Raw genomic sequence first — 25,742 nt, forward strand, 5'->3', positions numbered from 1 at the left:
CTAGTTTATTGAGAGTTTTTAGCATGAAGCAATGTTGAATTTTATCAAAGTCCTTTTCTGCATCTATTGAGATAATCATGTGGTTTTTATCTTTGGTTCTGTTTATGTGATGGATTACATTTATTGATTTGCATATGTTGAACCAGCCTTGCATCCCAGGGATGAAGCCAACTTGATTGTGGTGGATAAGCTTTTTGATGTGCTGCTGGATTTAGTTTGCCAGTATTCTACTGAGGATTTTCACATTGATGTTCATCAGGGATATTGGCGTGCAATTTTCTTTTTTTAGTTGTGTCTCTGCCAGGTTTTGGTATCAGGATGATGCTGGACTCATAAAATGAGTTAGGGAGGAGTTCCTCTTTTTCTGTTGTTTGAAATAGTTTCAGAAGGAATGGTACCAGCTCCTCTTTGTACCTCTGGTAGAATTCAGCTGTGAATCTGTCTGGTCCTGGACATTTTTTGGTTGGTGGGCTATTAATTACTGCCTCAATTTCAGAACTTGTTATTGGTCTATTTAAGGATTTGACTTCTTCCTGGTTTAGTCTTGGGAGGGTGTATGTGTCCAGGAATTTATCCATTTCTTCTAGATTTTCTAGGTTATTTATGTAGAGGTGTTCATAGTATTCTCTGATGGTAGTTTGTATTTCCATGGGATTAGTGGTGATATTCCCCTTATCATTTTTTATTGTGTCTGTTTGATTATTCTCTCTTTCTTTTATTAGTCTAGCTAGAGGTCTACCTATTTTGTTAATCTTTTCAAAAAAAACCAGCCCCAGGATTCATTGATTTTTTTTTGAAGTGTTTTTGTGTCTCTTTAGAGATACAGCTTTGCTTTTAACTTGAGTTACTTGAGCAAGAGACTAACTGGAAGAAGAGACTGATTGGCTTTATATTGTAAAGACCTCTTTTGGCTTGTAGATTGGGATCTAGTCTGAAATCTGTAAAATATAATGTAATAATAGCGCCATCAATCATTGGTAATATTGCTCAAGTCCCTGGCCAGTGCAATGCCATCACTTTTCCATGCTTATCTCTCCAGTCTTCTTCTTTCTCACACCCAGGATAACATGCTTCCTTGCCAGAATATACACATGTTCACAACAGCCTCACTTTGTATAGTTCTACTCTCTATAGGCAAAGTGATGGGAGAGAAGTGAGATCTGAGTTTTCTTTGTGACTGTTTCTTTTTGTTTCCTTCCTTCTTTCAAGCATCTCTTTCCTGAGGAAAGATGAATCCATTCACCCATTTAACAAATAAGTACTTGGCACTTTTTACTTTCTAAGAGCTCTGATGATAAACCAGATAGATAAGATACCTGCCTTTGAGGGATTTACATGTTGCTGAGAAGACAGGCAATTAACAAGTGTTAACAGTAAGGTATGATAAGTGCTGTAACAGAGGAAAGTGCAGTCACAAATAGGAGGATCAAAAATATAGTCCAGATGTGAGACAAGGCATTCTCAAAGGAGCGCCTCTTTTTCTGGACCCTGAAGCATGATTCAGAGTGTTCTACAGAGAGCAGATTGGTCTAAGCCCAGAAATGGAGCTCTAGAAATCTCAGGAGTGAGAGAGAGCCTGCACAAGGTTTTCAGGTGACTGACAGCAACCAGGCAGGCTGGTGAGAGCCAAATGCAGACATAGGTGAGAGCCAAATGATCCCTGGCTTTCAATAAGACATGTTGAAGAGACTGAAATGTCTTTATGGGTAATAAGAATGGAAATTCATTAAAATCTATTAAGCTGGGAAGTGACACAAACATTTTATGTTTTGGAAAGATTGTTTTAGCTTCACGTTGGGGACTGGCTTGGTCAAGACTTAGTGGTTGATTTTATTGAAGGTGAGGGAAAGGAAAGGGAGCAAGAATGAACCAATATTTTGATATATGAACTGGGCTGATGGTAATGACATCTCATATAGTGAACTCTGGGACAGCACATATCTGAAAGAAACGTAGTGACTTAAACTGAGAATAGGTGGAGTTTACGTTGGCTACAAGGCATCTACATTGAGACATCAGGAGGTATTTAGATTAAGGGTTTAACAAATTGCCAGATAGTAAATATTTTAGATTTTGAGGACCAGGCAGTCTCTGTTGGTGGTCTCTGTTGCAACTACTCAACTCTGCCATTGTAGTGTTGAAAGCAGCCATAGCCAATATATAGACAAATAAGAATAGCTGTGTTGCAATAAAGCTTTATTTACAAAGCAAGTGCAGTGACTGATTAGTGCCATATGGACCCCTGAGCTAGGAAAATGGAGCAGAGAGAGTGGAGATGGAGGGTCAAGAACTATTAGTATATTCAATGATCTTGGTTTGAAGAGATACCTCTTTTGATAATTCTGTACACTTCCAAATTTTTCTGAAGATCCCTTTAAGAGAATTAAAAGCTAAAATTGAGGTTTCCAAGAAAAGATATATTTGTGTGAACCAATAAACTGTGCCCAGAGACAATTGTATAATTTTCGTTATTAATTTTTATTTTTATTTTTAGTGACTTTAAATGTCACGCTGCCAAAATGATACCATAAGTCCCAAGCCAGCCAGCAGGGAGGATGATATTGCTGAATGGAATATGTCCCAAGCAGAGAGAAGCAGGAGAGTCTTATTACATGGGGCAGGATGTCACCCAAGTGAAAAGAAAGGTTTGGGGTAAAAAGACAGAGCTCACTCGTAGTAATGCTAATCTCCTCAGGCCCATGAAAGCATTGTCTTTGGCAAAGCTGGTTTGCCTCATCAAGTCAGTAAAGTTATGAACGATTAAATTGCCTTCCTCAGCTTGGGAAAGGACTGAGTGTACATCCCTGGGGATAAGCTGATCTTTTAAAAGGCATTTTTTCCAACTCTTTCTTTCTGCCTCCAAATAAATTACTATATTCTTGACTCTGAAATCATCCCTCTTATCTGAAAATGCTCTGCCTTGAACCAAAATGTTTAAACAACATCTCACAATGTAAACCTGTATTCCAGAGGAGAACCTTTGCCTCTGGTAATTGGGACAGTGTGTTTCACTCAGGATGCCTCTACTTGGGGATTGCCAAAGCCTCGCTGTTCATAAGGCCTTAGGTAGCTCCCCACCCCCACCACTCCCTTCTTTTCTTCTTGGATGCTCAAGGAACTTAGCAGGTGGTGCCTAATTTATCCTCCCAGGATTGCTGGGAGTTAAGCCAGCATGGGTCTATCTGCCTCCTCCTCTTCCTGTCGAGTACACTAAAGCATAGGTTGGTCAAGCAATGTTTGGGTTTTTACTAGCAAGTTATCCACAGGACTTGGGAAAGAACCCAAGAAGCATCTCCTCTAATGTTTGTTCCAGGAGAGTAGTGATTTTCACATCGTGAAACCCCTCACTGAGCACAGGGATCTTGGAAATACATAGGGACCCAGGGGATGCCAAGCGGGAGATTCTGGCTTGTCGCTTCCCCAAAACTCCCATACGCTTCAACCAGAAGTAGCACCACTTTTTTTTTCTTTTTTCTTCCTAAAGTTAAGAATTCTATACCTTGAAAAAGAAAAGGCTCAATGCTTCTTTTGAAAATTATGTTTTGTTTAGAAATCTGTGTTTGTCTCTCCAAGTCTCTTGTTGACTCCTGTTATAGCCTGTTTCCTATTCTCGATGCCCACTGATGTTTATGAACACATTTATTAGTACCTACTGTATTGCACACTGTACTTCCCTGTGATTATGATGGTGAACTTCTCCAGTAAAAGCAACATATTTTCTTCATCTGTGTGAGCTCCCAGTCACGTGGTAGTCAGTACTACTGGCTGAATTGTTAATGAATGCCTAGCTGGATGAACCGATGAATTAGAAAGTTTCTGCTTGGATTTTTATATGAAGCCAGCCATAACAGCAACCCATTTAACTTTATATAACCTTCTTCATATAACTCAGACCCATGGGACTGTGAGCTCTGTGGGTCATTCCTCATTCATCTTTGTGTATTTTTAGTGCCTAGAAAAGAGGCTGGCTCATAGTAAGTATTCAATATATATATGATTGGCTAATCAAGGAAATGACTTTATAGTTAAGGTGATTCCTCCAGCTGAATCACTGCCAGGAAACATATTGAGGATTTGTTGTATTCCAGGCAGTAATCTTAGTGCTGGGTTACAGGTGCTGGTAAAATCTGGTCCTGGCATTGGAGGAATTTTTCTCTCCAGGGGAAGCAATCTTTTGGGATTAGAAAAACAGTCGTATCTTCCAATCCATGGGGGATAGGAAGACAGCAGAATCACACCACCTGAAAAAAAAAGCAGGAGCTGAGCTCCAGGCTTGCAGCGATACTCACTTAGGGATGGGGGTGGGAATGTAGCAGTGAAAAGGAGGCCGAGCACATCAATCTCCATTTTGCTCCTAAGCACCCCTCCATGATGACATCTTTTAGGTTAGTCACTTTTGCTTATCTCTACACATAGGCCAAGCTAACTATGGGAGGAATTTAGTTTATAGTTTAACTTTAAAGCAACGATAATAATAATCCCTCCCCAAGACTAACCCCCAAGAAGGTAAGGAGGGTATAGACACAATTAACAATGTTATGTTAAAAATATACAAGAGGATTTTGACCTGACCAAAGACAGTTTACCCTTGCTGCCGCCCAGATGTCTGTGGTCATCAGTAACTTTTTCATCTCCTTTCCTCTTTCCCCTTCTCCTAACCTAAAAGCATCCCCACATTCATATTAGCTTAACACAGTTCTTTAGGATGCTAGTCCACCATCTTCTCAGTTGCTGGCTCTCCAAAATAAAGTCACTTTTCTTGCCCACACACATTGTCTTTCAACTTATTGGCTGTGCTGTGGCAGGTGGTATGAGCTTTGGACTCAACAGCAGGAGGAGAAGGGTTACACACCCATGGGCATCACATAACTCTGCAAAGCTTCATTAACCCACATATCTTGCTCTTTCCCTGCCAAGTACTTTTGTCGTATACTAATAATCCACTACTATTAAAAAGTGTGTATTTTTCCTTGGATCTCTTGGTGCCTAACATAGTTTGGGGTCTGGCTGGAGGCCTATGCCTGAATACACAGGCTGCTTTTGTCTGCCTCAATTTTCCTCTCTTCCTACAAGGGGAGGACATTTCCACATGGACTGTCTTCCTACATGTTGTGAACTGAATGTTTGTGTCCATCCGAAACCTATATGGTGAAGCCCTAACCCCAGTGTGATGGTACTAGGAGGTTGGGTTTTTGGAATGAAATAAGGTTTATGTGAGGTCATGAGGGTGGAGCCCCCACAATAAGATTAGTGCTCTTATAACAACTGAAAGAGACACCAGAGCTTCCTCTCTCCATTATATGGGTGAACAGTGGGAAGGCAGTTATCTGCAAGCCAGGAAGAGCACCCTCAGCAGACATTGGTGAGTGTTCAACACACTGATCTTAGTCTTTCCAGCCTCCAGTACTGTGAGAAATAAATATCTTTTGTTTAAGCCACCCAGTGCATGGTATTTTGTTGTAATAGCTTGTGACATAGTAAGAAATACATATTTCATCTCTGCTCCTGAAGTGTGATATAGAGCTCCTAAAACTCTTGTAATTTCCTTAGTGGTAGGGATAAGAAGAGCATCTTTGTTATTAATAATGTGCCTTTTTCAACCATACCTGAGTTTATGCTAATGAGGTGACTCATGGTGGGCCCCTAGATAGCTTCATGGATCCTTCTCTATAGCGCTCATACCATATCTCTCTGGATCTTACTGGGTCATTTGGAAGCTCCTGACAGAGCTCATCAGTACCTTCTCCTTCCAGGCCAATCATGCCTTTCTCATGCTCTCTCCAGCCATCTTCATCTTTGGATTTCTCCCTGATATCCAAAGTCTATCACAGATACTGGCTCCTTATGGAAGCCTGTCTAGTTTCTCACAAATAAATGATATTATAACTGTAATAGGATCATTTCCCAAGGCGCATATAGCAAGCCAATAAGTTAAGACGCTGGGTTTCAGCAGAAAAAGCATTTTAGTCATAGGGTCACTGAATGAGGAGATGGGACGAAACCTCAAATCCATTTCCCTGAGGAATTTTGTGCTAGGGTTTTTAAGGGTTTTGAAGTGGGGCAAAGTGTGGATTGTTGATCATTCAAAGAGTGCAGGGTGAAGTCATGGGACAGGGAGATAAAGAAGCTGTATACTCATGCTAATCCCATTTCTTTGTGGGGGTCTTCAAACTGGTTGCTGAAATTCAGGGTCTGAAAACATCTTATATGATCCTTAAACAAATGCTTTATGATTCGAACACCAGAGATCCTGTCTTATGACCCTCATGTCAGAAATCCTATCTACAGGAACAATGGGGGTGCAAATGGTCAGTTTCTAGTGCTGTCTGACTTTTAGCAACAAGGAAGTGGGCCAAAATACAGCTTGATTAATGCTTAATTATAACTTTATTTCTGTCCAGAACTCAGTATGCAATTCTTGTCAACCTGTCGGGATGGCTTCAATATTTGTGGCTCTTTGAACCTGTATTACTTTTTTGTTCTTATGAAGCACCTCTCACGTTCTGCCTGTTATGATCAGTAATTCTTTATCAGTTCTTGCTTTGTAAATTACAAGCATTTTGGAGATAGGGCAAGGAGTTTCCTTCTTTTTATCCTCCACAGCCTCTATCTCACTGCCTACCTAGTCAGTGATATTTAATTAGTATTTGTGCCACTTTCCAATATATCTAGGATGACATATAGGTTTCCCTGACTATGCCATCTGCAGTAGACTGGTAGTGGGTGCTTTGGGTTCTGGATTGAGAGGAAGTATTTGGGCTCAACAGGAAAACCATCCTAATAATTGGCAATATCTGTCACTGCTGAGGGATAAACAGTAGGGGGAAGGGGTGCTCCTATCCCAGTTATTTGCCAGTCTTGTTCTGCCTTTCTTCATTATTTTGTTTTCACTTATTTATTCATTTTTGTTTTCATACCTTGATTCTGTTCATTTCTTGCCCATGGACCTTTTATTTTCATCGAATGCAGAGAGTACTTTTTTTCCCATTAAGTCACAGAATTTGTTTCCTTTAAATTACAATTCCAATCTCCCCTATCCTAGGAAGCTATTTCATAGCAAATCCTAAGTACCAGTACAATGTCTCATTCTAAAATATCCTTAATAATCAAGGGGAACATTTTTCTCTTTTCTCCAGAGAATATAGAATGAAAAAATGGTAAAGTATGAAGAGGGATTGTTGGGGATGGGGGTGGTTGCAAAGTTGCTTGTGTTCTAAATACATTGAGTCTGGAAAAGAGCCAACCTTTTAAGTGGTTGTTTAGCATTAACTGAAAGCTAAGGAGACAGAACTTAAAGCTTAAGGTGACTCAGTCAATTGAAATAAACCAAAAATGAAGATACAGCATCTCTGAAATTACATTCTAACCAGGGCTCACTTTGATCAAGACAGGGAAAAGGGAACAAGGTTGCTATCTGCAAATCAAGTCAGTGAGAACTGGCTCAATAGTCCATCAGTTGGTCAGTCAGCAATCCACACCTGTACTCATTGACATAGAAATTAAATCTCAGGATTGAGATTTACTAAGGATTCCTTATTACTTGTTTCTTGGGTCTCTGGAACCTACTGCACTTAGTATTCTCCATCCCCTATTGTTACATATAATAAATACATTGTCTGCCTTTAACATTGGATTTTAAGTTGCTGCTGCTGTTGCTTTTTTTAGGTCAGAGATTTTACTTTTTTAAAAAGTACCTGAGTCTGGGTCTGGTGTATTTTCAGCATTCATTAAATGTTGGATAACTGAATGATAGAAGACAGGTGTTCGTTCAAGCTTACAGCAGGACCCCTGACATGGAACTCCGGACCTCTTGTCTGCTCTTCTGCCGCCAAGCTGATAGTAGCTGAGTCATTGCAACATGATGTAACTGTGTATCAAACGTGTTTTTTTTTTTTTTTTTTTTTTTTTTTTTTAACAACCTGTTCGCTGAGACCAGCTCAGTCCTGGAAAGGAATTAAAGGAATTAATTCCCCAGCGGCCCCAGAGGAATTGAAGACACACACACAGAAATGCAGAGTGTAGAGTGGGAAATCAGGGGACTCACAGCCTTCAGAGCTGAGAGCCCCGAACAGAGTTTTACCCACATATTTGTTGACAGCAAGCCAGTGATAAGCATTGTATCTATAGATTATAGATTAACTAAAATGGGAAATAAAGGGATGAGCGGAAACAAACAGATGGGCTCTGGCTAGTTATCTGCAGCAGGAACATGTCCTTAAGGCACAGATCACTCATGCTATTGTTTGTGGTTCAGGAACGCCTTTAAGAAGTTTTCCGCCCTGGGTGGGCCAGGTGTTCCTTGCCCTCATTCCGGTGAAACCCACAACCTTCCAGAGTGGGCGTCATGGCCATCACGAATATGTCACAGTGTTGCAGAGATTTTGTTTATGGCCAGTTTATGGCCAGATCTGGGGGCCTGTTCCAACACCTGTTCACCTGCTCTCATTTTATAAACATAAAATATTCCCATAACTCTTACTCTGATTCCTTTAAGAACCTTCCTGGCTTGAGTATAAGACTTTCCTATACTTGACTTCTTTAGCTTACATTATGAAAATAATAAAGCCCTTTGGATTTTATACATGCATAATATTGTAATATTAAATATGCTTTAAAAACTATCATCTCCCACTTCTGCTACTCCAAAATGCTGACATGTCCCCAAAGTGATCGTACTTTATGCCTGTGAATCACCCATGTCACCTTTTTTCTCATTCATGAGAATGCTGCTTTTAACATCATCAGGAATAGTGACTACATAAGAAGCTTGCCTTTGAGTTTGTTGCCATGTTTAATCATTCTCTAAGTCAGGAAGGTCTGGCTTACATTCCTATGGTTGCATCTCCATCCTGGAATATTTAGTTTTGAGAACAATAGATCAATGTCCTTTGTCCTAACCTTTGATGTAGAGAAAGTAAGTTAATGAGGTTGCTGCTTTGGCTTCTTTTTTATTTTTCTAAATTAAAAGACACCCAACCACTTAAACTTTTCTTTTATGGGACGAATTTAAAGTCTCTGTAATTAATTTCAGTTGATATTCTATATGTTACTTTAGAATTTCTCAATTTCTCTGCCCTATTCTTTATGCACTGCCCTGAAAGACCTGACTAAGGCCATCTTAGCTTTGTTTTAAAAGGAGAAAAGTAAAACCTCGGGAATGAAATAACTGCCTAGTGATTCAAAATGATTGGTAAAATAGGATAGAGTCACAGAACTCAGAGTATACTCAGTGGAGAGAATACTTAGAATCAAGAAATGAGTTTGAGTCCATTGCCTACCTGTTGTGGTCTTCCGTTAAGTGGGAATAACAGCATATTCTGTTCCTTTCCTGGAGACATTATCAAGTTCACAGGAGGCCGTTAAAATAATGGTGAATTATGAAGCTCTACATAGAAGTATAATCAGAACCTAACGCAAACAGTAAAATACCTTCAGAATGTCAAGATAAAATTAACCCTTAGAAGTGCAATAAAGGAGAGCTTAAGTTTAGCAATGAGATTAATGATTTGTTGCTGTAAATCAGTGGTGAGAAATCAAGGCCAATCGATGATCAGGTGAAAGAATAAGGAAGAGTGTATTAATAAATTACTCAATGTCCACTGTATGATGGGTAAATTGTATGATTTTTCACAAAAATATATGAAAAAGGTATGTAGTAACATTTTTCTCTTTCTTTTGCAAAAATGTACCCCCTGCTCAGAAAAATTAAATTATTTGTCCAAGGCAGCATGGCCATTGGAGGAGAGCATGGACAAGGACCATTTCCTCATTTTCTCAGTTCTATTATATGACTGAGGTGTAACACAATGAAGCATAAACTAATACTGTAGAGTGAAATAGCTGAAGCTGGCTAATGAGAAGCTGAAATAGTAATTGTATTATAGAAAGACGATATAAGTGTATAGTATTGGTGAAATGTAGTAAAAGAAACCTCAAAGAGAAAAAATGTAGTGTTTACCTGCTCACTTCTTGATAATCTGCACTGCACCTGAAGGGCAAAAGAAGTAAATGCTAATATCATGGGGACCAGGAATAAAATTCCTTATCACCATTTCTTCCCCCAGACCTAATTTATACACCCAAGCTATCTTGGGCTTAAACAAAGTTCACAGAAAAAATTCTTTCTTTGTATAGAAATGCTTTGAAAGCATGGTTTACACATTAAAGATTTGAAATTGGGTTATCATGTGTCAGTCCCTTAGAAACAAATCAATGTCCAGTAGATTTTTGGATCTGTAAAGTCAAGGGCTTCCTGTAAACTACAGCAGCATCAGTCAGATTCTAATACCCTTAAAGGCCAGACTGTTGGCTAGCCCTCCCTCTGTGACACATGTCATGTCTCTTTAATTTTAATTACCATGCTATAATTACTTTTGTGTCAGCTGTACCTTTGCTGAAATTATAAAATTTTATATTTAACCCTATTGTTCTCATTCTGGTGATTCCAACAGGTTAAATGAGTGACCCAAATGATATAGTTAGTGACAATATGGCGTTTAGAGAGGAACCCAGGTCTCCTGAGTTCAAGTTTGCTCTTTTTTTCATATATATGTATGTGTATATACATACCTCTCTGTGTGTGTGTGTGTGTGTGTAATATATATACATTTATGTGTTTTTCTATGTTTTTCCTTTCATGTTTTTAAACACTCCTCCATAGTAGGGACTGTGTTTCTGTCATCCATGACTTAATTTCCTCTTCTTTCAACTGTGGGTAACAACGTTAACCTCACAGTGATGTCGTGAGAATGAAATGAGACAATAAATTTAAACAATAACACCTTACTTAGTATTCAGTAGATGCTGAATTAAAGTTAATTCCCATTCATTCTTTTACTCTAGGTAACCTACAGACATTTGTTCAATGAACTTTGATTACTTTTCTCCACTCCACTAGAAGCCAGTGGTTCTCAACCTTGACTGTAATTGAAACCACTTGGGAAGTTTTAAAAGCTACTCATGCTTGGGTGAGTCCCAACCCCAGAGTTTCTGATGTAATAGCTCTGAGGAAAAGAATAGCTGGACAAAGTATCTAAAAATGTCTTCAGGTAATTTAAATGTGCAGCTAAAAATTGAGAACCATCCCTGAAATTATTGTAAGTGATGGAGTTTTTCCTCAGCTTTGTAATCCCACAATCAATCCTCAGCATCTCATTGTAGGCACTAAATTTTGGATTGCTTTGAAGGACTTCAGTGGCTATGGACTCACTCCCTTCTTGCTGTATTTGTTTATTCATTCATTAACTCATTCAAGTAATGGAATAAAGACTTATTATAGATTGATTTTCCCTCAGATTTAATATAAGCTATACCATATATTTACCAAGTCATTTTTTCTTTCATCACAACACATCATTTCTTTCTTGGTAATGTGTGTTTTTGTCTTTCTGTTTTCAATCTCAGGCTTCTAGTAAAGTTGGAGATTAAGTCTCAATAAAAATTAATAAGCTCATGCATTTATTCATGGATGCAACAAACATTTATTGAGTCACTACTATATGCTGGCCACTGTGCTGGGCAAAAGAAATACAAAGATGAAAAAGATAAAAGGTGTTTTCAAGGAGTAGCAAGTCTACCTTTGAGATGACCATATAAATAAATAAACGTGATTTATCACTTGATAAGGGTTTTGGGAGGAGTATAGCCCTTTTAATTGCCCAATACCAGCTATTTTTTTTTCCTTTATCTCTTTGATTTTGTTTTACTCTCTATATTATTTAGTATAAAGGCAGAATTTCACTTTGAATCTAAATGGAGTCTTTTATGGAAGTAGTTGGAGAGAAACATCCAAACTGATAAATAAAATAAATAAGAAGGGATTCTCATATGCCTGACATTCTCTAGATAAAATCCTAAAAACTATCTGTCTTTGTTTCTATCAGAGGAATATTTTTGCCATGGCATTTTGATAGCATTGATTATTTATAGGAAAGATTTATGTCTATTCTCGTCCTTTTCCATTAGCACATAACGTGTACTTTAAATTATTCAGAGGTTCAGAATGCACTTTCCTAATTATAAGGGAAACATTCTTGGCAATTTAGGGAGATTAAACTTCTTTCCTTATCTTCTGACTGAATTATACCCACCCACCCACCTGCTACCCTGGCGGGTCCCATGGGATGCATTTATTTTAGATGATAAGGCTGGGGTATGGGTTTCATTTGACCAGTGAAAATAAAATATTATATCCTAAGATAAGAGCAGGAATGATAGAAAACACATTATTCTAATATTTTCTACTCCTATTTATTCAATGGATATTTGGCCATTATGACTCATTGTAAACCAGAAACCAAGTTACAGGTTCTTAGTATATGGTGTTAGTCGATCATTTTACAAAACTCTTTGAGAATAGGATCAAAAAGGAAAAAAATAATTTGAATGGGTCACAAAGATCCAGATAATCAGTTGTGGTTAGATAAAGGCATCCCAGAGGAGAGCTGAGCATGAAGGTCCTGGAACCATGTGTATGTCTGCCTACATAAGAGTTATGGTGGAGAGATAAAGGTGATGCCGAAAGATAGATAAAGAAGGTGAACCTCTTCTGCATCATTTTTAGCTTGTCTAGGGCAGGGTTTCTCAACCTCTGTGTAAATGAAATTTCAGGCTGGATAATCCTTTACTGCGGAGACTGTTCTATGCATTGCAGGATACACAGCAGCATCTCTAGCCTCTACTAACTAGATGGTAATAGCACCTCCAGTTGTGACAACCAAAAATGTTTCTAGACATTGCCCAAATCCCCTTCTTGGCAAAATTGCCTGGTGGACAACCTACTAGCCTAGGGCAAGCTAAGGAATATTAAAGCCAACCAATTCAAAAAATCTTTTAAAATCTGTAACGTAATCCCAAGCAACTCTCTGCTGGATAGTAAAGCCAGAGACCCTGTATGTATTATTCACTGTTATTGCTAAGTAAGCAAATCAAGACTGAATTGTGAGTGAAAACAGTCAACAAATGGCTTGAGTATGGAAAGATTAGAGTTTGAATATTGTTTATGCAGGAACTATCATTTCTCTAAGGACTTGGGGATAGGAGTACAGATTTTAAATGCAAATATTCTGGGTTTGATTTTGTTTGTCTATATATACACACACATACTATATATACATATATATACATACACACACACACACACACACATATATATACACACACACACACATTATAAATATTTATTTGGTACCTGGCACTTCAGGTCCTTGGGATGCATTTGTGAGCAAAACAATCACTTCCTTGCTGAGTAACGTTGGACAAGTCATTAGTTTCTGGGACTCTCAGTTTTCTCATCTATGAAATCATCATCATCATCATCTGCCTACTCCATTATCAATCAAGGATCAAAAGATGCCACATAGGAAAGTGATGGCAGCAAGATGACAGAATAGGAAGCCTCAGATTCTGTTCCTCACAAAAACACTGACAACAAATAAATAAAGTCCAAAACCTTTATGAGAACCCCAGGAGTCAGTTAGAAAGTCTCAGTATGTAAGGAAAGCTCAAAGCCAAGAAGAGCTGCATTAAAATGGGTAAGAAAAGCTGTGTAATTTCCACCACATCAGTCTCTCCCCAAAGCTGACATAGCTTGTGGTCTAAAGGAAAAGCCCAACTCTCAACTTATTTTTGAGGAGGGTAAGGAAAGAGTGGAATGTACATATAATGTTCTGGCTCTTTGGTGGGCTGCCCAATGGACTGATTTCTGTCTTGCCTGACTCAGAACTCTGCCATGGGAAATGGGCATAGTTTGGATGTGGGGACTGCTGAGAACAAGAGTGCCCAATGTCTTGTGATAGTGCCAGAGAACTTATAATATCTCAGATAGAAGCAGGCACCACTCACCATAATCCAGAGAAAGCACTCAGCTGCAGCTTCTTCCTTAGGAGGGAAAGAGAAGAGTGGAACATGTCTGTTATATTCTGGCTTTGGGGGTGGCTGCCTGAGGAACTGGTTTGTGTCTCATCTGGAGCACTAATGGAACGAGCCTGTCTTGGATGCTTGGGATTGCAAACAACAAAAGAGAACTCAGTGGCTTCTTTCAGATCCAGAGAACCTGCAGTACTTCAGACAGACCAGAGAGAACGTAAGACTGCAGGCTCCCGAAAAAACAAAAAGCAAAACACAGTAAACCTCTTTAGTTGGGAAATTACATGCACAAGCATCAAGAAAATTTATCCTCATTACAGTTTTTGGAGGCCCTCTGAATTTCCAGTTTGCTGACTGATGAAGGCCTTTCCCTGTATAAAGCCATTCTATAAATACAGGGTGATATGGTTTGGCTGTGCACCCACCCAAATCTCATCTTGAATTGTAGTTTCCATAATCCCCACCTGTCATGGGAGGGATCTGGTGGGAGGTAACTGAATCACGGGGCAGTTATCTCCATTCTCTTCTCATGGTAGTGAGTTGAGTTCTCATGAAACCTGATAATTTTATAAGGGGCTTTTTTCCACCTTCACTCTGCATTTCTCTTTGTTGCTGCCATGTGAAGAAGGATGTGGTTGCTTCCCCTTCCATCATGATTTTAAATTTCTCGAGGCCTCCCCAGCCATGACTGAACTGTGAGTCAATTAAACCTCTTTCCTTTATAAATTACCTAGTCTCGGGTATGTCTTTAGTAGCAGCATAAGAATGAACAAATAGACTGGGAGAGTTGGCTGTTTTTGTCAAATGCAAAAATCAACAAAAAAGTAACAAGGCACACAAACTGAGAAACATGACTCAATGAGAGAACCAATATAAACATCCAGAAGCTGACAATAATGACATAAAGATTTACAAATAACCTAACAAAGATTTTGAAATATTTATCTTAAAGAAGCTCACTATGCTGCAAGACAGCACAGAGAGACAACTAAACAAAATCAGGAAAATGATGCATGAACAAAATGAGATATAAACAAAGAGAAACTATTAAAAAAAACCCAAATAGAAATTATGAAGCTAAAAAATACTATAACTGAATTTAAAAATTCACTAGAAGGGATCAACAAAGGGATCTGCTTTGATCAAGCAGAAGAAAGAATTAGCGAACTTGAAAATGGGCCATTTGAAATTAGTCAGAAATAAAAATAAAAATGAAGAAATTCTAAAGGACTAAATTAAGAAAAGTAAAGAAACCTGAAGGAGATAAGCAGACTAACACACACATTATGGGAATTGAATAAGAAGAGTGAGAATGAAGTAGATACCTTGTTTGAAGAAATAAAGGAAGAAAACTTAAATGAAAAGAAGTAAATGAACATCCAAATTCAGGAGGATCAAAGGGATTCACTTAGGATAAATCCCCAAAGGCCCATACTGAGACATATCATAAACTGTCAAAAGTCATAAACAATAAGAGTATATTGAGAGCAGCAAGAAAATATTTGCTCATCATGTACAAGGAAGACTCCATTAGATTATTATTGGATCTCTCAGCAGAATCATTACAGGTCAGAACAGAGTGGGATGATAAATTCAAGGTGCTGCTGGATTCAGTTTGCTAGTAAATTGCTGAGAATTTTTGCATCCGTGTTCATCAAGGATGTTGGCCTGAAGTTTTTTTTTCATGTTTTTGTCTCAGCCATGTTTTGGTATCAGGATGATGCTGGCCTCATAGAATGAGTTGGGGAGGAGTATCTCCTCCTTAGTTTTTTGGAATAATTTCAATAGGATTAGCACAAGCTCTTCTTATACTATTGTCCGGTAGAATTCAGCTCTGAATCCACCTGGTCCAGGGCTTTTCTTGGTTGCTAGATTCTTTATTACTGATTCTGTTTCAGAAGGTGATATTGGTCTGTTCAGGATTTCAGTCTCTTTCTGATTCAACCTTGGGAGAATGTGTGCTTCTAGAAATTTATACATATCTTCTAGATTTTCTAATTGTGTGCAAAGAGTTATTCCTAGTAGTCTCTGATGATCTTTTGTATTTCTGTGAGATCAGTTGGAATATCGCTTTTGTCATTTCTGATTGTGCTTATTTGGTTCTCTTTTTTTTTCTTTGTTAATGTAGCCAGAGGTCTATCAATTTTGCTTATTCTTACAAAGAACCAGCTCTTGGCTTCATTGATCTTTTGTATGGATTTTTGCATCTCAATTTCATTCAGTTCTTCTCTAATTCTAGTTATTTATTTTCTTCTGGAAGCTTTGGCATTGATTTGTTCTTTGTTTTTCTAGTTTCTATAGGTGTGAAGTTAAACTGTTAATTTGAGATCTTATTTCTTGATGATGGAATTTAGCACCATAAACTTTCCTCTTAATACTAGCTGCATCTCAGAGCTTTTGGCAAGTTGTGTCCCTATTTTTAGAATTTTTAAATTTCTTCCTTAACTTTGATGTTAACCCAAGAGTTATTGAGGAGTAAGTTGTTTAATTTCCTTATAGTTGTGTAATTTTGAGAGATCTTGGTATTGATTTCTATTTGTATTGCACTGCGGTCCAAAAATGTGCTTGGAATAATTTTGACACCTTTTACATTCAACAGTGTACTGGAAGTCCTAGCCACAGCCATAAGGCAAGTTAAATAAATAAAAGGCATCTAAATTGATAAAGAAGAAGTCAAACTATCTCTCTTCAAGGATGAAATCATTCTATAGCTAGGAAATCCTAATCACTCTGCCAAAAGGCTTCTATAACTAATAAATGACTTTAGTAAAGTTTCATGATACAAAATCAAAGTGCAAAAATTAATAGCATTTCTATACACAAACAAGGTTCAGGTTGAGAGTGAAATCAAGAACACAATTCCACTTACAACAACCACAAGGAAAATGAAATACCTAGGACTACAACTAACCAAGGAGATCTTTACAAGGAGAACTACAAAACATTGTTGAAAGATTTCAGAGATGACACAGATAAATGGAAAAAATTACATGCTGATGGATTGGAAGAATCAATATTGTAAAAATGGCTATACTGCCCAAAGCAATTTACAGATTCAACGTGATTCCTATCAAACTACCAATGTTGTTCTTCACAGAATTAGAAAAAACTATTCTAAAATTCATATAAAACCAAAAGAAAGACCAATAGCCAAAGGAATCCTAAGCCAAAAGAACAAAGCTGGTGGAATCATACTACCCAACTTCAAGTCATACGATAAAGCTACAGTAACCAAAACAGCATGGTACTGGTACAAAAATAGACACGTGGACCATTGGAACAGAATAGAAAACTCAGAAATAAAGCCACACACCTATAATCATCTGATCTTTTACAAGGCTGACAAAAGCAAGCAATGGGGAAAGCACTTCCTATTCAATAAATGTTTCTGGGATAACTGGGTAGCCATATGAAGAAGATTGAAACTGGATCCCTACATTTCACTGTATTAAAAAATTAACTCAAAATAGATCAGGATTTGAATGTAAGACCTCAAACTATGAAAATCCTAGAGGACAACCGAGGAATTGTTCTTCTCCACATCAGCCTTGAGAAATATTTTTTGGCTAAGTCCCCAAAAGCAATTGCAACAAAAATAGACAAGTGGCACCTATTATACTAAAGAATTTCTGCACGGCAAAAGAAACTATCAACAGAGTAAGCAGACAACCACAAAATGGTAGAAGAAATTTACAAACTGTAGATTTGACAAAGGCCTAATATCCAGCATCTATAAGGAACTTAAGAATAAAACAACCCCATTAAAATGGCAAAGGACATGAACACTTCTCAAAAGAAGACATACAAGTGGCAGCCAACAAACATGAAAAAGTGCTCAGCATCACTAATCATCACAGAGATGCAAATCAAAACCACAAGGAGATACCATCCCACACCAGTCAGAATGGCTATTATTAAAAAGTCAAACAACAACAACAACAAAAAAACAGATGCTGGAAAGACTGTGGAGAAAATGGAACACTTACACACTGTTGGTAGGAATGTAAATTAGTTGAATCACCGTGGAAAGCAATTTTAAGATTTCTCAAAGAACTTAAAACAGAGCTACCATCCATCACAGTAATCCCATTACTGGGCATACACTCAAAGCAAAATAAATTGTTCTGCCAAAGGACACATGAATGCTCTTATGTTCATTGCTGTGCTATTCACAATAGCAAATATATGGAATCTACTACCAAGGTGCCCGTCAATGGTAGATTAAAGAAAATGTGGTACATATACACCATGGAATACTACACAGTCATAAAAAAGAATGAAATCACGTGGGGAGTGCTGGCTCATGCCTGTAGTTCCAGCACTTTGGGAGGCCAAGGTGGGCAGATTACGGGGTCAGGAGTTGGAGGCCAGCTTGACCAACATGGTGAAACCCTGTCTCCACTAAAAGTACAAAAATTAGCTGGGTGTGGTGGCACAGGCCTGTAGTTCCAGCTACTCAGGAGGCTGAGGCAGGAGAATCACCTGAACCCAGGAGGCAGAGGTTACAGTGAGCCAAGATCATGTCACTGCACTCCAGCCTGGGTGACAGAGTAAGACTCCATCTCGAAAAAAAAAAAATAAATAAAAATAAATTAAAAAATGAAATCATATCTTTTGTGCAAACATGGATACAGCTGGAGGCTATAATTCTAAGCAAAGTAACACAGAAACAGAAAACCAACTACCACATGTTTTCACTTACAATTGAGCTAATCATTGAGCACACATGAACATAATAGAGGAATAACAGACAAAGGCTACTAGAGGGAGAAGGGAGAAAGGGTCACGTGTTTAAAAAAAAAACAACACCTATTAGGTACTATGCTCACTATCTGGGTGATGGGAATCAGACCCCTAATCTCAGCATCATGCAAAATTTCCATGTAACAAACCTGCCAACGTACCCCCTGTGTCTAAAATAAAAGTTGAAATTTAAAACCAAAAAAACACACATCAAGAATCCAGAAAAACAAAGTAAATGCCCATGACTGAATGACATCACTGGAGAATCCTATTAGACTTTTAGAGAACTACCACCAGCTTTGTAGATGCCTCTGCCATCAGGTACCCTGTACTATCAGCCATGGTCAACCCCACCGTGTTCTTCGACATCGCTGTGGATGGCGGGCCCTTGGGACGCGTCTCTTTCGAGCTGTTTGTAGACAAGTTTCCAAAGACAGCAGGAAACTTTCATGCTCTGAGCACTGGAGAGAAAGGATTATGGTTATAAGGGTTCCTGCTTTCACAGAATTATTCCAGGGTTTATGTGTCAGGGTGGTGACTTCACATGTCATAATGGCACTGGCAGAAAGTCAATCTACGGGGAGAAATTTGATGATTAGAACTTCATCCTGAAGCATACCGGTTCTGGCATCTTGTCCATGGCAAATGCTGGACCCAACACAAATGGTCCCAGTTTTTCATCTGCACTGCCAAGACTGAGTGGTTGGATGGCAAGCATGTGGTCTTCGGCAAGGTTAAAGAAGGCATGAATATTGTGGAGGCCATGGAGCACTTTGGTCCAGGAATGGCAAGACCAGCAAGAAGATCAGCATTGCTGACTGTGGACAACCCGAATACGTTTGACTTGTGTTTTATCTTAACCACCAGACCATTCCTTCTGTAGCTCAAGAGAGCACCCCTCCACCCCATTTGCTCTCAATATCCTAGAATGTTTGTGCTCTCACTGCAGTTCCCTCTGGGTTCCATGTTTTCCTTGCTCTCTTCCATGCCTAGCTGGATTGCAGAGTTAAGTTTATGGTTATGAAATAAAAACTAAATAACAACAAAAAAAGAACTACCAAAATTCTTAAACTCTTCCAAAATATTGAAAAGGAGGAAACATTTTCAAACTCATTCTATAAGAGCAGCACCACCCTAATGCCAAAATCAGAAAAAGATACGAGAAAGAAAACTACTACAGGCCAATACCCCTGATGAATATTGACATAAAAATCTTCAACAAAACATTAGTAAATGAAATTCAACAATGTATTAAAAGTATTACATATTATGATTTAGTGGGATTTAGTTTGAACATGAAAATTCATCAATGTAATATATTAGCAGATTAATACAGAAAAACTTGACAAAATTTAATATTATTTCATGGTAAAAACAAACTAAGAATAGAAAGATTTTACTTCAACTTAATAGTGGCCGTAGGTAAAGGGCCCACCGCTAACATCATACTCAAAATGGCAAAAAGCTAAAACCATTTTCTCAAAATCAGAAACAAAGTAAGGATCCTTGTTCTCACCACTTCTACTCAACATAATACTCAAAATCCTGTCCAGAACAATAAGGAAGAAAAAGAAATAAAAGCACCCAACAGGAAAAGAAGAAGCAAAATGTTCTTTGTTTACAGACAACATGATCTTATATATAGAAAATCCTAAAGGTGTCACACACATTACACACAAAACCTGTCAGAAGTAATAAATTTAGCAAAGTTGCAGGATTAAAATTTAACACACACAAAAAAACAGTTAAAGTTCTGTAACCATGAACAATCTAAAAGGAAAAATTGTTTTAAATTACATTTTAAATATCATCAAAAAAATAAAACCTAAAAATAATATTAACCAAGGTGAAAAATTTGCATCCAAAACTAGGAAATATTGACAAAAGAAATTGAAAAAAGACAAATAAATGGAAAGATATTTTGTGTTCCTGCTTGGAAAGAATTCATGTTGTTAAAATGTTTATACTACCCAAAGTGACCAATAGATTCAATACAATACCTATTAAAATCTCACCAGCATTTTTTTTTGCAAAAATTGCAGAAAATTTCAAAAATTAATCTGGGATTACTAAAGGCCCCAAATAGTCAAAACAATCTTGAGATAGAAAAAGCTCGACATCTCACACTTTCTGATTTCAAAACATTTCAAATCTGCAATATTTAAAACAGCATGATGATGACATTTAAGACACATAAAGGCCAATGGAACAGAATAGAGAGCCCAGAAATAAATCCTCATGTACACAATCAAATGATCCTCAATAAAAGTGTCGAGGCTACACAACGGGGAAAGGGTAGTCTCTTCAACAAATGGTACTGGGATGACTGGATGTTTACATGCAGACAAATGAAACTGGACCTTTATCTTACACTATATTAAAAAATGAATTCAAAGTTGATTAAAGATCTAAAAATAAGAACTGAAACTATAAGACTTCTAGAAGAGAACATGGGGGAAAAACTTTGAACTATTGAATTTGGCAATGATTTCTTGGCTATGGCACAAATAGCACAGACAACAAAAGTGAAAATAGACAAGTGAGAATATAGCAAATGGAACAACGTCTGCACAGCAAAGGAAACAAACAACTGATTGAAAAGGCAACCAAGGAATGGGAGGAAATACTTGCAAACTGTAAGTCTGATGGGGAGTATTATCCAGAATATAAAGATGACTCCTATATCTCAACAAAAACAGAAACAATCCAGTTTTTTTAAAAAAGCAAAGGAATTGGGCAAGCACTTCTCCAAAGAAAATATAAAAATGGTCAATAAGCGTATTGAAAGATACCCAACATCAGTAATAATTAGGGGAATGCAAATTAAAACCACCATGAGCTATGGCTTCACACCTGTTAGAATGGCCACCCTCCCTAAAACAAAAAATAACAAGTGGTAGTGAGAATGTGGAGAAATTAGAACCCTTGTACACTGTTGGTGGGAATATAAAATGGTGCAGCTACTATGGGAAACTGGAGGTTATTTTAAAAGTTAGAAATAATATGTGATCCAGCAATATCACTTCTGGGTATCTAAAATATTTGAAAAAGGATCTCTAAGAGATATTTGCACATTGGTATTCATTGCAGCACTATTCACAATAGCCAAGAGATGGAAATAACCTAAATGTTCATCAACAGATGAATAAATAAAATGTATCACATACATATAATGAAATATTTTCAGTCTCACAAAAGGAAGGAAGTGCTGTCATATGCTTCTACATGGATGGACCTTGAAGATATTACGGTAATTGAAATAAGTCAGTCACAAAAGACAAACACTACATAATTCCACATACCGGAAGTATCTAAAATAGTCAAACTCTTAGAAACCTAAAGTAAAATGGTGGTTGCCAGGGGTTGGGGCAGGAGGTAAATGGGAGTTGCTTAATGGATATGTAGTTTCAATTTTGCAGGATGAAAAAGTTCTGGAGTTCTGTTATACAACGTGTTTATATTAATACTACTGTATTGTACACTTAAAAATCATGAAGATGGTAACTTTTGTGTTACGTGTTTTTGACCACAATAAAAAAGGTAATTCATATAAGATGTCCAGTACAATGCCTGTATAGAGTAATAGAAATGTAATTACTATAAAACTGATGATAATGATTTACCAATTAGAGTAAAAGTCATCAACCTTTCAGAAGAGGAAAAGTGAATTCCAGAACATTCATGAAACTTCAATAATGGAGCTCAGACAGGACTTAAGCCACCTACCTTCCTACTCTATCCATCTCATTGTGAGGAAGATTTAAGCAGTATAGATGTTAATAAAAAATATTGGAAGTTCTGAAGATCCGTCCTTTTAATGAAACATTTATAGTTATTAGGAGCTTAACAAAGATTACCCACATGCCATAGATAGTTGAATTAACAAAAGATACATATAAATGTGACCATTCATAAGTACCATAGTCCATATGATTATCTGGGTGGGGTAAAGAGTTTTAAAGCATGAAAGAAAAATGAAAGAAACACCAACACAGTAGGAGCCTTCTTCAAAGAGGTCTTTAATTCACAGATTTTTAAAAGTCTTTTCTCCAACAAATTATAAGGCAGAAATTTCACACTAGGGTGAAGAGAGAACACCAAGAAGCTGCTAATAGCCTTAAAAAGAGACATTTTAATGAACTCTACAGATGTTATTAGAATTTTTAATTTAAGTGAAAAAAAGAAAAAATATATAAAAAGTGCCTGAAAATGTATGACAGAAAAATATCAATTAAATTCACCCACAAGCTCCTGTTAAAATGCCCTCTTGTTAGACTCCATACCTGTCTCTGTAAGCCAAAAGGACAATCAGAAAAGCCAACTGTGTCCTTCTCTCCTTATTAGTATTTGCAGGAGTGGAAAGGGAACTCTCAAACTCTTCATGAACTGACAAGACTCCAATCTCTTCCTCTTTTCACACCCAATACTCACAGCCTCACCACTGCCATCTTTCTTGAGACCATCAACACTCATCTTATTATACCCTTTCTCCTTGTTTATGTCACCACAAGAAGCACAGGTCTTCCTGGTCAACTCTCCTCCCTGTTTGGCCCCACACAGTCATTATCTGCCCACACCCCTGCCACATATATATTTAGTAACCCCTTTCCTTGCTTTATTTTTCTCCGTAGCACTTATCAACAGTCACCTAATCATACATTTTGTCTATTTTTTTGATTTGTTTTCCTTTCACACTAAAATCTAAGTTTTATGAGCCTCGAGATTGGTGTACATTTTGTTCAGGGCCATATCTTCATCACCTAGAACAGTACCAGGCACATGGGAAGCATTCAATAACTATTTGGTAAACTTAAAAAATGTACTTGATAAATACACTTGGTTCATGTGCTAGAGATTTTGCTAGCAAGGCACTGAGGGAGTGGAGAGCGGAACTAGAGATGAATCCATTAGGACCTCTGCCCTCAAAGAGTGTGCAGTCCAGGAGGAGAGAAGATTGTCATACAAGTTAGAGTTGAACAAGAGTTTTAAGAAGTGTAATAAAGACTTCCAATGCTCCGCTCAATCTGGTTCTCCCCTCTTTCCAGGCCAGTGCAATGATACCAATTTTCCATGCCCTTTGCCATTAAGCAGGGCCATGTGACTCTTGTTCTGACCAGGGGTTGTTAAGCAGAAGTGATGTGTGTCAGATTTGGACCTAGGACTTAATTGTTAGTGCAAAACTCTCCAGCACTGTCTTCTTGTACTGTTTATAACTGAAGAGATGGCGTGTTCTAGACAGTGCAGCTTGAGGATGGAGAATCTTGCATCAGCCTGGACTGATGAGGGGCTGTGTGGAGATGGTTTCCCTGAGTCTTCAGTAGATTATTCCACTAAAGAGAAATAAGCTTTTGTTATGTTGTCTCAGCTTTTAAGTGATTGAGATCTGGGAAAATTTGTTCCTTTGGCATAATCTAGACTATCTTGATTAATATAAGGAGTGTAGAAGATGTCATTTTTCCTGAAGTCAGAATTATAGCACATGTCCTGACAAATGGTCTGATATTAGAGCAGAAAATGTAAAATTGGGAATGCTCTCTATGGTTTGGAAAACTGTGAGACACCTCTCTAACTTTAAAAGAGGAGGAAGTGTCTATGTTTTCTTGTACAGATGGACACTGTATTACTTTCTCCTCTCACTTCAGAATAGCAAATACAGCCAGGAAAAGCGGAAGAAAGGTTGAGAAAATATACCCTTCATGATGGCAATCCATCTGGAAGGTGAATAATTGATGGATACTTCCTGAGTGTCTATTCTATGCCCACCATTAGGTTAGGCACAAAGGGAGACGCCTATAAAGACAGTTCTCACTATGGAAGGAGACTATGGTCATTACTGTAAATAGCTGCCAAATTGTCTACTGCATTATCTACAAGGATTGTAAGAATTTAAAGGAAAGGGAGATCTCTGAAGTTTGGAGGGATCTAGGAAGAGTTCTTGGAGGTGAGGATTTGAACTTGGCCTTAAAGAAGTGGCAGGATTTAATACTACTAATTAATTATAATAATATATTGTTATGTATGTAATGTAATGTAATGTATACTTATTAGGCACAATGTGAATATGTATATAGCCTAAATTCAATCTTTCGGCAATCCTGTAGACACTATCTCCATTTTACAGATAAGAAAACTGAGGCTTGGAAATGTTAAATAATTTATCCAAGCCACGGAGCTGAGATTCAAACCCAGGTTTATTTCCTGCCAAAGTAGATGCTCTTAATCTTTGAAGTTAATTGTGCTGAGATGGAAGGCTGAGGAGAGAGTCTTTGGGGATGAAGAATGCATTGGAATGAACCTTACTTGCTTTGCTCTCAAATATTTCAGAGCCCTGATTTTATTGATTTTTCAGCAGAAATTTGAATATTTTTTTCTTCTGGTTGTGCAGAAGGAGCTAGTTGGTCCTCAAATAGTTCCCAAAGTATCGAAGCTGCCCAGCTATTAACTTTGCTGAGTGAGCCACCTCTTCATATTTCCCAGGTACAAAAACCCATTTCAACTCTTCATGTACACAGTTATAAGAAGGAAAGTAAGTGGTGGGTAAAACTGGTCCCTGTTCATCCAGACAGCTGGTTTCTCTAAGGGGATCATCAGTGACCTTCTAGCAGAAAACCAAATACTGTCTGCTAGGATTCCAGTAGGACTCCAACCACACAGTTTTATCTGTGGTGGGTGATTGAGCATTGTGGGATCAGTCAGGGTCCTTGCAGGAATCATACAGCATGCTCAGAGGGTTGACTAAAGATAATTTAGTGAAGAAACCATGTGTAAAGCTGAGGGTATAGTAAGGGAACCAACACAGAATAATGAGGCCCCAGGGATTAACAACGTCAAGAAGCCATTGACCTGTCTAGGCAAATAAAGGGAACAGTGAGCTAAACCCAAGTGTGATAGACAGAAGAATGGCTCCTCAAAGATGTCTGTGCCCTAATCCCCAGGGTCTGTGAATACGCTGCCTTACATGGCAAAAGAGACTTTGCACATGTGATTAAGGTTGAGGACTTTCAGATAAGGACATTATCCTGAATTATGCAGATGGGCCTAATTTAATCACTTAAGTCATTAAAGGAAAAGAAACTTTCCCTGCTATGGCCAGAGATGTGATGAAGAAAGGCCAGAGAGAGGCAATGTTGGCT

The 25,742-nt window shown here is 37.9% G+C and overlaps 1 long non-coding RNA gene across 3 annotated transcripts in view; it reads right to left on the minus strand.

The window, feature by feature from the left end:
- Nucleotides 1-25,742, minus strand: part of LOC103878351 — a 92,388-nt gene that overhangs the window by 11,169 nt on the left and 55,477 nt on the right. Inside the window, exons 2-5 of one of the 3 annotated variants that reach the window (XR_002517608.2) lie at nt 9,959-9,988; nt 9,279-9,408; nt 7,695-7,943; nt 744-4,241 (exon numbers count right to left, since the gene is read on the minus strand). This is a non-coding gene — a long non-coding RNA (uncharacterized LOC103878351). Of the gene's footprint in view, nt 1-743; nt 4,242-7,694; nt 7,944-9,278; nt 9,409-9,958; nt 9,989-25,742 lie in introns of those variants that run through there. The other 2 variants (XR_004177869.1, XR_004177868.1) reach the window with 2 other exon arrangements.

The sequence above is a fragment of the Papio anubis genome, chromosome 13 (genome assembly GCF_008728515.1).
Source record: "Papio anubis isolate 15944 chromosome 13, Panubis1.0, whole genome shotgun sequence".
NCBI classification, from domain to species: Eukaryota; Metazoa; Chordata; class Mammalia; order Primates; family Cercopithecidae; genus Papio; species Papio anubis.